Source organism: Megalops cyprinoides, chromosome 11 (genome assembly GCF_013368585.1).
Source record: "Megalops cyprinoides isolate fMegCyp1 chromosome 11, fMegCyp1.pri, whole genome shotgun sequence".
Lineage (NCBI taxonomy): Eukaryota > Metazoa > Chordata > Actinopteri > Elopiformes > Megalopidae > Megalops > Megalops cyprinoides.
Window position 1 is genome coordinate 35,318,735 of NC_050593.1, and position 11,996 is coordinate 35,330,730.

Below are 11,996 nucleotides of genomic sequence, written 5' to 3' on the forward strand. Positions count from 1 at the left end.
CTGTAACACACAACGTCCGCGACAGTCGGTTTATCACGAAATTTGATTTGCTGAATTCATTCGGGAGTTGCGTGAGACAGGAGAGACGGGCAGAGGTTGCTTCTTGAACGGGGGAGCTTGCTGAGTTCTTGAATATCGTTGCAACAGCTGTTTTTTCACATGGTATTGACAGGATTTTGGGGGTTCCTGCTTTCCACATGGGCACCGTCTCCTCCACGCTAGTCAGAAGGAAGACGTCCACAGTGTCAGTCAAGGAAGGCGCACCTTCGAACAGACTCAGCTTGACTGTGAACGACAGCCAGACTGCGATCATTAAAAATGCTGTTCAAGGGGATAGCCGGGAAGTTCAAAAGCTGTCTGTCAACACAGAAAGAGGTAAGTGTTGAATGTACTTTTGCAGTCTATCATCGCTGACGTTGCGTTATTGAAAGAAATCATTATATTAGCCTATGACTCTCCTTGCTAGACTGTAATAAATGCAAAAAAAAAAAAATCATGTTCGACAAAATAGCTTCATGCAGACGTATTATATTTTTGCTACTTTCTTCTTTAATGTCTGGTGAAATTTATTTAACAACATTCTTTGAATCTTAGCAATTCATCATATTTCAAACAAGGCCTTGTGCCTAATAAAATTATTTTACAAGGGGTTGCAGTGGTTAACGTTGATGTCATTGTTTTGCCCTAAACTGTACGGCTGAATTAGCCAGGACAATGTCTCGGGGTTTGCACTTTACACTTTTCTCCGAAGACCTGGCGCTCCAAGGGATACAATTACCCTCTGAGTGTCAGATCGGCTGTTTTCAAAATGGTCACACAATGCAAATGAATAGGAAAGTTGTTCACTTGAATCTACTTTAAATAATCTATTTTAAATAAATGGTACTGCTTGGTTCAGTAATAAATAATAGTACTACAATTACGCATTTAATTGTTAACTTGCGAGCGTGACTAATATTTGCTTTTTGACCAGTGAAGTGGGAAAGATGGGGACATCCCTGTAAACACTGTAATTAACTCTCCTTGACTGTCCTTTGGGACACAGGGGCCTCGGGGAGATGAATGCTGTTGCTGTTGTAAGATGAGGCTGCCTAATAATGTTTATTGAAAATCTAGCTGATCATCTGAGTTCTATTTGTAAGACGACTCAAGTGAAATCTGTTTGAAAAGTGCATGCTTTGTAGATCAAGCACACATTAATCATGAATTTAAGTTTTTTTCAAAGGTCTAATAAGTTCCATAACTGAATCTCACCCATATTGAGATTACTGTGTACTCCTCCTGGTGACGATGCGCAAGCCTTTCGCTCATATAAATGCGTCTCCCCTGTCCGCAACCGTTAATCTATTACTGGACAATTAATCAAATTAGAGATTCAGACCTGGGTTTTCTTAAAGATGTTACACCAAATATGATAGGAATTCATGTATTAAGTCATGGGATCCATAGGCACCTGTTCTTATACCAACTTCATGTCGCATCAGAATGTTATTGCAGTGTCGTAATAGGAATGCCCTTTTTAAGGACGTGTTGTAGTGATTAAGCTCTGACATTTTGTTTCAGGCATCCCGTGTGAATCGGGCAGACGAGGCAGAGCACATCAGTGAAATGCATTATGGGTTCTCTCTGGCCGGCAGTGCCAGCCGATTACGCGCTATGCTGTTTGCTGTTTTCCGTTGCCAGCGTTTCTTGGCCCGCTCGAAGGAAAGCAATTAAAGATTTGTCTTATAGCCAAATGAGCCGTAATTAAGAGGACAGAATCGAGCCTCTTTGTTTCACAATCAAAGTGAAGAGCTGTTAGACATTAAATTAGCAGAAGTGGCAGGAGGGCCAATCTGCGCAATTATTCCAGGGCAAACGCTCAAAGGTGAAATATCGGAACAACTTATTCTGCTGCATGGTCTGAATTTGGCTCGTCTTGAACAGCTGCACTACTCATGCTTCTGTTTCATAGATGTTAATGGTTTTTGATCATTCCAGTGTAGATTAGATTAAAACATCTGTGCTTATCTGTAGTGTAGTGCACTATGTTACAGAATAAAACATGCAGTCACGTGCTTCATCAGAGGCGCAACTTTCCCTTCACTGCTAGTAATGATATGCTTGTTGCGATGAAGTTTTGTTGTTTTTTAAAGCTTGAATGGGTTTGAAACCCAACATTATCCTGTAGTTTTGACAAGGTCCTGCAAGAGGCCAAGTGAGGCCAAGGTAGAGGCCAGTTTTAGACTGATGTGTAGGTGTTTGCGCCTTCAGTATCACACCACAGCATGAGGGACTGAAATCGCGCTTAACGGACTGCCTCGGTTATGCAAATAATACCGCGGTGGATGTTAAAATGAGAGGCATCCTCAAGCGAAGCTATAAGGGATGCGTTTGATCTCATCGAAAATAATCGACCGCAGCCCGCGCATGCGCGCTGCGCGGCCGTCACACGACCTCTGCGCCCTCGGCTGGAGTGGCTGGCGTTGATGAAAGGACCTCGATCATTTAAAACTCAATTTCCCCCCAACAGCATTCTGTGGCATTCAAGTAAATAGCGGCCAGCTCTCATTAGAATAAGCAAAGTCTGAATGAGGTAAAAGATTAAAATATGAATAAGGAGCACCTACATCTCTCGCGGTGGTAAGAAGTGCCCTTTCAGACAATAGGCGGAATAATTGTCTTCCATTGTTGAGATGTGTCGTATGGAGGATAAAATGACATAAGCATAAATAAATAAATAAATACATTTTGGCAATGAAAAGGCTATTTCTGTATTTTTACAGATTTTTTTACAGATTTTACAGATATTATTTCTACATTTATGTATTTATGCATTTCTACATTTATTTATTTCTGTTTTTCGACATTTCTACATTTATTTATTTCTGTATTTCAGTGTCCGTATGTTAATTGAGTGGGTGGTCCTATACCTCAGTCTAAAGCCGGATTGGTTATAGCGGTGCGATTGGATCTACTGCTACTGCCTTGACTTGACTGGGGTTATGCAAGTGACGTCACAGTGCGCGGAGTCACTGCGGGTTCCACCCAGTGAGTGGCAGAAAGACTTAGGCTAATGAGTGGCAGCGTTAGCGATCAGCTTGAACGCTGCGAAAACACAAAAAACACATCCAATATGGGAAAGAGCTGTTGTGCGATTGACTGTACAAATAGATTCAACAAGAAATCGGAGCTATCTTTTTACAGACTGCCGAAAGCTAAAGAAAAGAGAAGCAGATGGATCGCTGCAATTCGCAGAAACAACTGGAATCCAGGCACCGAAACGTGTAGCTTACAGTTTTCCAAATACAAGTTGTAATCAAATAAAATTATTTGTACAAACCACATACAACCAGAATATCCATTGGTGTTCTCGTCACTTTAATTTCGCCAACAAATCCTGCCTTGAAGTAGGCTAGCCTATGACCAAGCGTCAAGGCTTTTGCGGACATTCTAAAACGTTTAGGCCTACGTGAAATGGCTTAACGAGGCTGAATGTTACAAAACAACGATCAATGATCACCAAATTTCTCTCGGACATCTCTTGTCATAGGCCTAAACACTTTCACCTGTCAAAAAATAAAAACCGAAATCCTATGAGTATGGACGTTATCTTGCATTAAGCGTTTTCCTCTCCATTGACGCACACTATATGGAAAAGGCTTAACGTGGCTTAATGTTCCAAAATATATATATAATATATCCAATGATCACCAAATTTGTCTGACGTCTCACATGTCATAGACACCATCTCCCAGGGGCGTAGGAACCCGGGGGGACGACGACGACAACACACGTCCCCCCAATATTTGTGTGGGATATTTTTGTCCCCCCAACTAGCTCCCCAATAAATTAATTTCTCTAAATGAGTAAAAACATTATATGTAGTCGTGTCACAACAACCGGAAAATTTAGAATAAAAGTTTACTTTGGAAACGGAATATCGTTCTCCCTGATCACGTTTTGTGAGCGCGCCACTTTTACTGACTGGATCATTATCAAAAAACACGCAAGAACAATCATCTTGAACCTAATCCTTAAACATGGAAAAAAAAAACAGACATTAGATCGTTTTTGGAGTAAATACTGTATGGTAGATGATAGTGATAGGCGTGTGTGGATTTATTTAGCGACCAGTTTTCACGTTAGTCATCTTTTGAATAATTTGGCGATAGCGATTGTAGCCTAGGCTATTAGCTAGCTAGTTTATGTACTGTTGAAACTACTGTACGTTAAATAAAATTTGATTTCAGGATACTTTGAATTCATGTTAAACGACGACCGCAAGCACAGTAAACCCATTAAGCAGGTTTTTATTTTCGAAGGTAACTCAGGGCTCCCGCTCGTTGACGCAGCAGATCAACTGGGACGACACTGCCAGAACCATGTGGCAGCTAGCTGCAACAGTCGTTTAAAAAGCACTAGGCTAAAAAACATTGATTTCATGAAGTAACCGCCTTTGTAAATGAAGGACGTAGGAAGTATTCTGGGCTACTCGCCGCACGCTATTTTCGGTATCAAATTCTCTATAGCTTACTACTGAACAGTATTCTGTTTGAGTATGTTGTAAATTTTCATATATAATTATATAATTTATATTTCATATAAATATTACTTATATCGCTGATCGTTAATGAACAAGCTAACGTTAGCTAGCCAACTGTTTTGTCACTGACATAGGCCTTTTGCTGAGGTAAAGTTAGGTACTTTAGGTTAGTGAGGTATCAGCTAGCTAGCTAGTAATACCGGTGGGAGAATTATGTGACCAACTTTGCGAAGAAAACTTCACCACAGTATTCGGTCGACATTTTTAGAAACTGCAGACGAATACATGTTTTAAGTTAAACAAAAAACGTACACACAGTATGTACTGTACTTCCACGCTTTCCTGTTGTTCAAGGCCATAGATTTTCATCAACGTTGCACTTGTTTTCCCTGGCTATAGTGAGGGAAAATCAGTCTGCTGTGTGTAGTCCATCATTGCCATCATTACATCAAAGTACATTTGGTTATGTGGATTAGTGTCATACATTTTCGATCTCCACGAGGAAAATAACTCTTATTTTTGTGTAAAGCTTGTGTAATGTAGATATTATAGGAATCGTTTGTGGAAATGTGGAATAGAATAGATACAGTAAATAGAAATAAATGAATAAATGTAGAAATACAGAAATAAATACATGTAGAAATTAATAAACGTAGAAATACAGAAATAAATAAATGTAGAAATACAGAAATAAATAAATGTAGAAATAGAGAAATAAATAAATGTAAAAATACAGAAATAGCCTTTTTCATTCCCAAAATGTATTTTATTTTTATTTATTTATTTATTTATGCTTATGTAATTTTTTGTCCTCCATAGTGTCGTAACCAGTGTTACAAAAACACAGTCATACAGAGCAGGCTGTAGAATACTACCAGAATACCTTCTCCTAATGTTACTTGATGAGAAGTAATCCATGAAAGTGTTTCCTGTGACACTCTTTTTCTCTGTCATATATTTACTGGAATTTGATTTTTTTATTGTAGTTGGTGCAGTAGTTTTTTTTTTAAAGCTTTATGAGGTAGGTGCAGATCATGTTGACTGATGTTTGCGTGTTGAAACGAATGGAAGCTGGGTAGCATAGTGGTAAGGACCAGGGCTCGTAACCAAAAAGTTGCTGTTTGATTCCCCACTGGGGCACTGTTGTTGTACCCTTGGGCAAGGTACCCCATCAAGACTTGCCTCAGTAAATATCCATCTGTATAAATGGATAAAATTGTAACCTGTGTACATTGCTCTGGATAACAGTGTCTGCTAAATGACAAATATGTAATGTAATCTGTCTCTTTTCAAGGCACAAGTTTTAAAAGGGCATAGAAAAAATACTTGTGTTAGTTTTTACTTTTTTTTGTCTTTTATTGTGGTGGGTTAGAGATTCGAGAATATGAACGTTGCTGAGCCAGATTCCACCATGTTTTATTTCAACTTTCCAACATTGTCACTAGAGGGCTCTCTCGAACTATATGACCCTTGTTAAATTAATTGTGGCCTGAATGAGGTAGGTAGGATTGTAGTTTCAGAACAGTATCCACTGTTCACGATTTGCCCAAGTGGAATTCTGGGTAGATGGATTCAGAGTTTAATGCATGATCAAGTTAAAGACCAGCAGTTCAAAGCATGCATTCTTGTGTCCTAATATTGCATTCAACATCTTAAACTCTCATGCATTCTGAGCCTGGATTTTTATCATTTCACTGTTAAATGCTTCACGGCTGGAAAAAGAAATGCCTTTAATTCAATTCAATTCATTTTTATTCGTATAGCGCTTTTTACAACACAAGTTGTCACAAAGCAGCTTTACATTGTTCCCAGGCCTGAGACCCCCTGAGAGCAAGCCTAAAGCAACAGTGGCAAGGAAAAACTCCCTATCAGGAAGAAACCTTGAGCAGAACCCGGCTCAGAGGGGGAGCCCATCTGCTTCTGGCTGGCACTGGGCAGATGGAGTTAAAGACAAACACTTTACACTACAAGACTTTGCTTGTAGCTTTGACTATTGAAACCACCGTTATTAAAAATGATTTATATCAACATGCATTACTGAAATTAAAACTCACCTTTTAAAGCATGAAGCCATCCATTTTTACAAATCACTTGTGAGCTGTTTACAAATGAAATATATTATTTGAAAATATTCATTTGGAACAGCAAACTAACTCAACAGAACATTTTTTAACATTCTTGGTTCCACTTGATTTCAGTGTAGTTTCTGCTTTGATTTTGTTTTCTGTTTTTGGAACAACAATATTTCTTACAAAGTGCATATAATAAAGTGGCATGAAAGGCCACACAAACAGGACATTAACAGCCATATTTGGCCAACATGACAAATGCCTACATGGTTCCACATAAGTGCAATAAAATATACCCTACAGTTGAGCAACACTATTCCAAACATTATAACATTCTGTCTTGTTGTATTGATAGTACTTTTTTAAACTGTAGGGACAGTCCATTACAAATCCTGATTTAAATGCTGAAATTGCATGAGTAAAAATCTATAGAATCAAATAACATAGCAGTATTGCATAGAGGGTGCTCTATATTAGTCCTGTCTGAACTTTCTTACCTGTGACTGGCTGGAGCCCTGGCTGTTCTGTTGCTCCAGAGCTGGCTTTTTTTGCTCTCATATGAAACAAGAATTTATCCTGAATCATTTTCCTGCAAGACAGAGCACATAGGCTTTCACTGTACAACCCAATGTAATCACACCTTAATTCCTGTAGTTTTCAGCATTTCTAACATACCATAGTTTGAGAAAATCCAGTAAATATGTTTCTATACACATTTAAGAAATTACAGTATGATGATGATGTAGTTCACAACTTGTTGCGTAGCTTATCTGGTATTTTTGATATCTAGTGTTCTTTATATGGATATAGATAAAACTGCAAATGCATGTAAAATAAGTGAGTGCATAAGGCCCATCTTTCCCCTGACAGTGTCTTATTTGATGCTTACTGCTTTAGAGCGAGCTCATCTTGTTGCCGTGATCTCCCTTTTCGGAGCACGGTTCCAGAGGAGCTGGCAGGTGTCTCAGGGGCTGTCACGTCTGGAAGAGACAAAGCGTAGGACGATCAGGGAGAAGGCTCAACAGAGCACAGCAATCTACAGTAACCACCAGCTGAGGACAGCGCAGGCAGACGCACCAGGTCTAGCAGTCAGGGCTCTTTGTCACTAGCCTCCACCATGCTGGATGGCAGATTCAGACAGTGTACACCAGCCTCCAAGTGAGATGCTCAGTAGGTACTCATGTCATGCTGACTAATAGGCTAAAATATCCTTTTTTAAATTACTTAAACCATTCACTGAAATGTTGAACATTCAACCAACAAGGCACAGACTGCAATCCAGCAGAACCGAGTAGATTTGACTTTGGGTAGAGGGGTCAAAGCCACACTGGACAAGGGCTTACTTTTTCCAGGACACAGCACTTGCTGTTTTGGCTCGGTGTTGGATCGGGTTAAATCCCTCTTCTTTTCAGTCAGTTTGGCATTGACCTCAGCCAGTCTGGACAATGATAAAAGCGTACCAATCAGATACCAATATCAGCTTCTATATCTCTTAAAGGATATCCAAGTGAACTGAATACATTCACCACCGCAACGGACAGCACTGAACTTTTAATTGACCCAGGTTTACCATTTAATATCAGTACTTTGCCATTACACATCCCTATGCTCATTGGTCACCCATTTAAGCTGAATTCACTGGCTACTGAACTCACTGTTCATGAAGCACGGCTGCCTCTTCCCTTTGGTCTTCCAGAGCTCGGTGTGATTGGCAGGCAGACATCTGGTGACGAAGAAAAGAAGAATAAATATTCTCTATTTTCCAAACGAATAAAAACACTTTGAATTGTGATTCTGTTCTTCCTACCAGATTCTCTTGCGCCCTTCTCTGGTGGAACTTGATCTGGAGAGAGACAAAAAGCATAAGATCTGATATGAAAATCACTGAAAGCAGTAGACAGGACAGGCAAACACCAGGAAGAGCTCTTTTGACAATGACCAATGAAAGTGGTGCATCTATCTTAATCTGAATTGTCAGTAAACATGTCCTGGAGATTGGAGTTAGCAAAGCTATTTCTCACTAACCTACTTCTATAACACTCTTGTCTGTAATTGCATCATTACAGAACCTTATTAAATGTTTATTAAAACCTTATTAATTCATGCCCAATTGACAGGAATAAACTTGTATTAAATTCATATTATGTGGACTGATGTGAATATTTTGATATAGGTGATGACTGTCCTGTATTTGATAGTAGTGCTAGGTGAACATGCTCACTTGGGCTGTGAGGGAGGCCTCCTTTTCCCTTCCTGCATTAAGCAGCTCCTGTATCCTCCGCTCATAATTATTCCTGATTTTATCCAACTCGAGCTGGTATTCATCATTCTGTGCCAGAATCCTGCAAGAAAACACGGGGCCTTTTACAGCACAAGTGATTATTTTCTTCACGAGCACAATTATTGTTAACTTTATGCACAGATGTAATCACGGCTAAAGTTAAGATCCTGAATCCAAATGTCTGTTACCTCATTTTCAGTGCTACGAGTACACAAAGTGTGTCTTTCCCTGTGTACTACCTTGTTTCACACTTACCGCTGCAGAGCAGTATCCTTCTCCTGGCAGAGTTTGGTGACGGCCTCCAGCTCCTCTTGAGTCTTCTTCAGGTGTTTCCCAAAACTCTCTCTCTCAGATTCGATGGACTTGTGGAGGCCAAACAGCTCCTCTGCCACATCTGTGTTCCTTTTGGACAGCTCGTTGATCGTGGTCTTTCGGAAATACGAAAGAATGTTAATATAAAATCTTTCCATTTTAGCCATGGTTTTTGATGCAAGCCACAATTCTGAATGCACTTCAGATGCCAACATGGTATCACAATGGTAGGTACTGGTGACACTGACAATGTTGATAAATGGGCCAAATCTCAATTTCAGCTCCTTACCTTCAGCTCCCCGTTTTCGGATTGTGCTGCTCGCAGGAGTGTGTCAGATTCCTCTTTTGTAGATTCCAGCTCCTTGATCTAAAACAGAAGAGCACAGACACCGTGGTGATGAAATGTGTTCCCAAGACCTACATTTATGTAAAACAAAATCCAGCGACGGAAAACTACTGTGTTAGTATCAGCTGGACTTCTTCACCTTGGCCTTGTAGGTGCTCTCAGCTGACTCATTGTGTTCCTGGAGGTTCTTGATGGTTTTGCGGAAGTCCTCAATTTCACGGGTGATTTTAGCCTCCCTTTCCTTCCGATCCGTCCTCTCCTGAGCCAGTTCCCTGCAACGCACAAAGCACAACATTCTGCCTTCCACTGCACAACTCGTTATTACTTTCACCCCATTTTCTACATACTGTCTGCATTTTCAGAAAATGTTACACGTCTCTCTTCCATCAAAGGATTTCAACAAGTTTATAAATTAGTAACTTTTTTTGTATAGACACAAGACTAAGTGTACCAAAGCTATGGCATATTAATTTTGATCATTTATGGTTCTCTGTAAGCACTTTTGGTGTTTCCAGATCCTTATAAATGTAACAATGAATATATGTACAGATGTATTTCCTTTCATCACGTTTTCCTTGATACTTACTGCTTTAGAGCATCTTCTCTTTCCTGGCCCAGTTTGGTCAGCCTCTCCAGATTACTCTCTGCAGACCTGTGTTGGTTTTCCTGGGCTTTTGCCTGATCATCTCCAGTCTTCTTCAGGCCAGATAGCTCTTCAACCAAGCTGCTGTTTCTATTCTGAAGCTTGTTGATTTGTTCCTTTTTTTAAAATATGAAATGGTCAAAATCGGAATTGTATGAAGTGAAGTTCCATTTTTTGAAGCAACAGATTCCGTGTAAAAGTCAACTGAGATGTGTCACGATTATTATTATTATGATAGGTGTTATTAACAATGTTAATAAAATGACCGTTTCAGCTCCTCACCTGCAGCTCCCTATTTTTCGTTTGTTTAAAGGAGGCCACTGCTTGTGTGAACAGCAGGGTCATCTCCAGCGTCTCACTCTAAAGCAGACAAACACAGGAAACATGATTCGAAGGTGTTCCCAAGACATACACATACAGGAAAAGTGCTTCTGAAATGTACCTGTTCTTTCAGGTCTGCTAATTCCAAATCCACACATTTCTTCTCGTCTGAAAGCCGCCTGGCTTTTTCCTTTTCTGTGGCTAAAAAAAAGAAATAAAAACAAACATTGTCACAACATTTAATAAATTTCACAATAACCTGGCAGGTATGACATGAATGATAGAATAAAAGTAGCAACACATACCCAGGTATTTTCTGTTTTTAACCTGAAAAAGACAAAGAGAGCATTATCAATACACAGTCTTTAAATACATGCAAGGGAATGTTGTGCAGAGTAGCTAAACCAGACACGGTGGGAACATATGAAGGAAGGACCACAGAACAGTAATAATACAAAAAGGCTTACATGGAGCACCATCTGCCAGATGAAGGTGGCGATGGTGAGAACCTCCACTACCACAGCAAGGAAGACCGGCCGCCATTCCCCCAGCAGACTGGCGAGCTGAACAACAACCAGCAAAAACAATTCAGGTAACACCACCCGCTACCTGGGGCTGCACTGGGCCAATCAAACCCACTTTTACTGACAAACTTCACCCCCATACACCCACACTTAAACTCTGCAGGCTGTGTTTGTGATTTTAAAGCCATTTACAAATCAACATTACTAGAACAGTCAAACAGTAAAATCCTAAATGGCATTTAGGCCAACTTGATGCAGTTATAAAATCAACTAACTCAAACCCTAAAAAATGTAAAAAAAAAAAAAAAAGTGTCATAACATACCATTTCAGAAGCACCGGGCAGGAAATGACCATTTTCGGCACAATAAGAGGTATTATCTGAAAACAGCAATAAAGTTTTAGATATTAAAACATGAGAAATTGCCCACCTTACCACTGAATGTTCATATTAAAAGGAGTCGTGTAAGCCAGTCACCTGCAGCTGGGCGGTCCACCTCAAGGCAAAGGAATTCGTCTTGTGGTAGACAAATACGCTGACGCAAAGCACTGAGGTCTTTGGTGTCATCATCATTTGTTACCTGAATTGAAAAAAGAATGACTTTTTCATGACACAAGGCTATTTCTTGAATAGAAATTCACGCATTCTAATCAAAATTCCAGACCAGTAAAACACTGTAATACACATTGAGCAACGGTTGTCATTGCTGAAGACCGACAAGGCCACCAAACCATCAGGTAGTGAAGTACACCTGCCAAACAGTGCTTCTCAACAAAATGCAATTCTTACGTCAATGCGTTCAGCTCCGCTTTTTAATGAGTTTCAACAAGGTGCTTACAGTGTCTGAGCAATCATTTATCCCGCTGACGCAGGCATCAATCCGCGAGTACTGCGGATCCTCCCATAGGCACTGCAGCACTGCGGGAAAGGGCATTCTGGTCAGTAACGCTACTCCTGACCTCGCAGCTCACTTAAG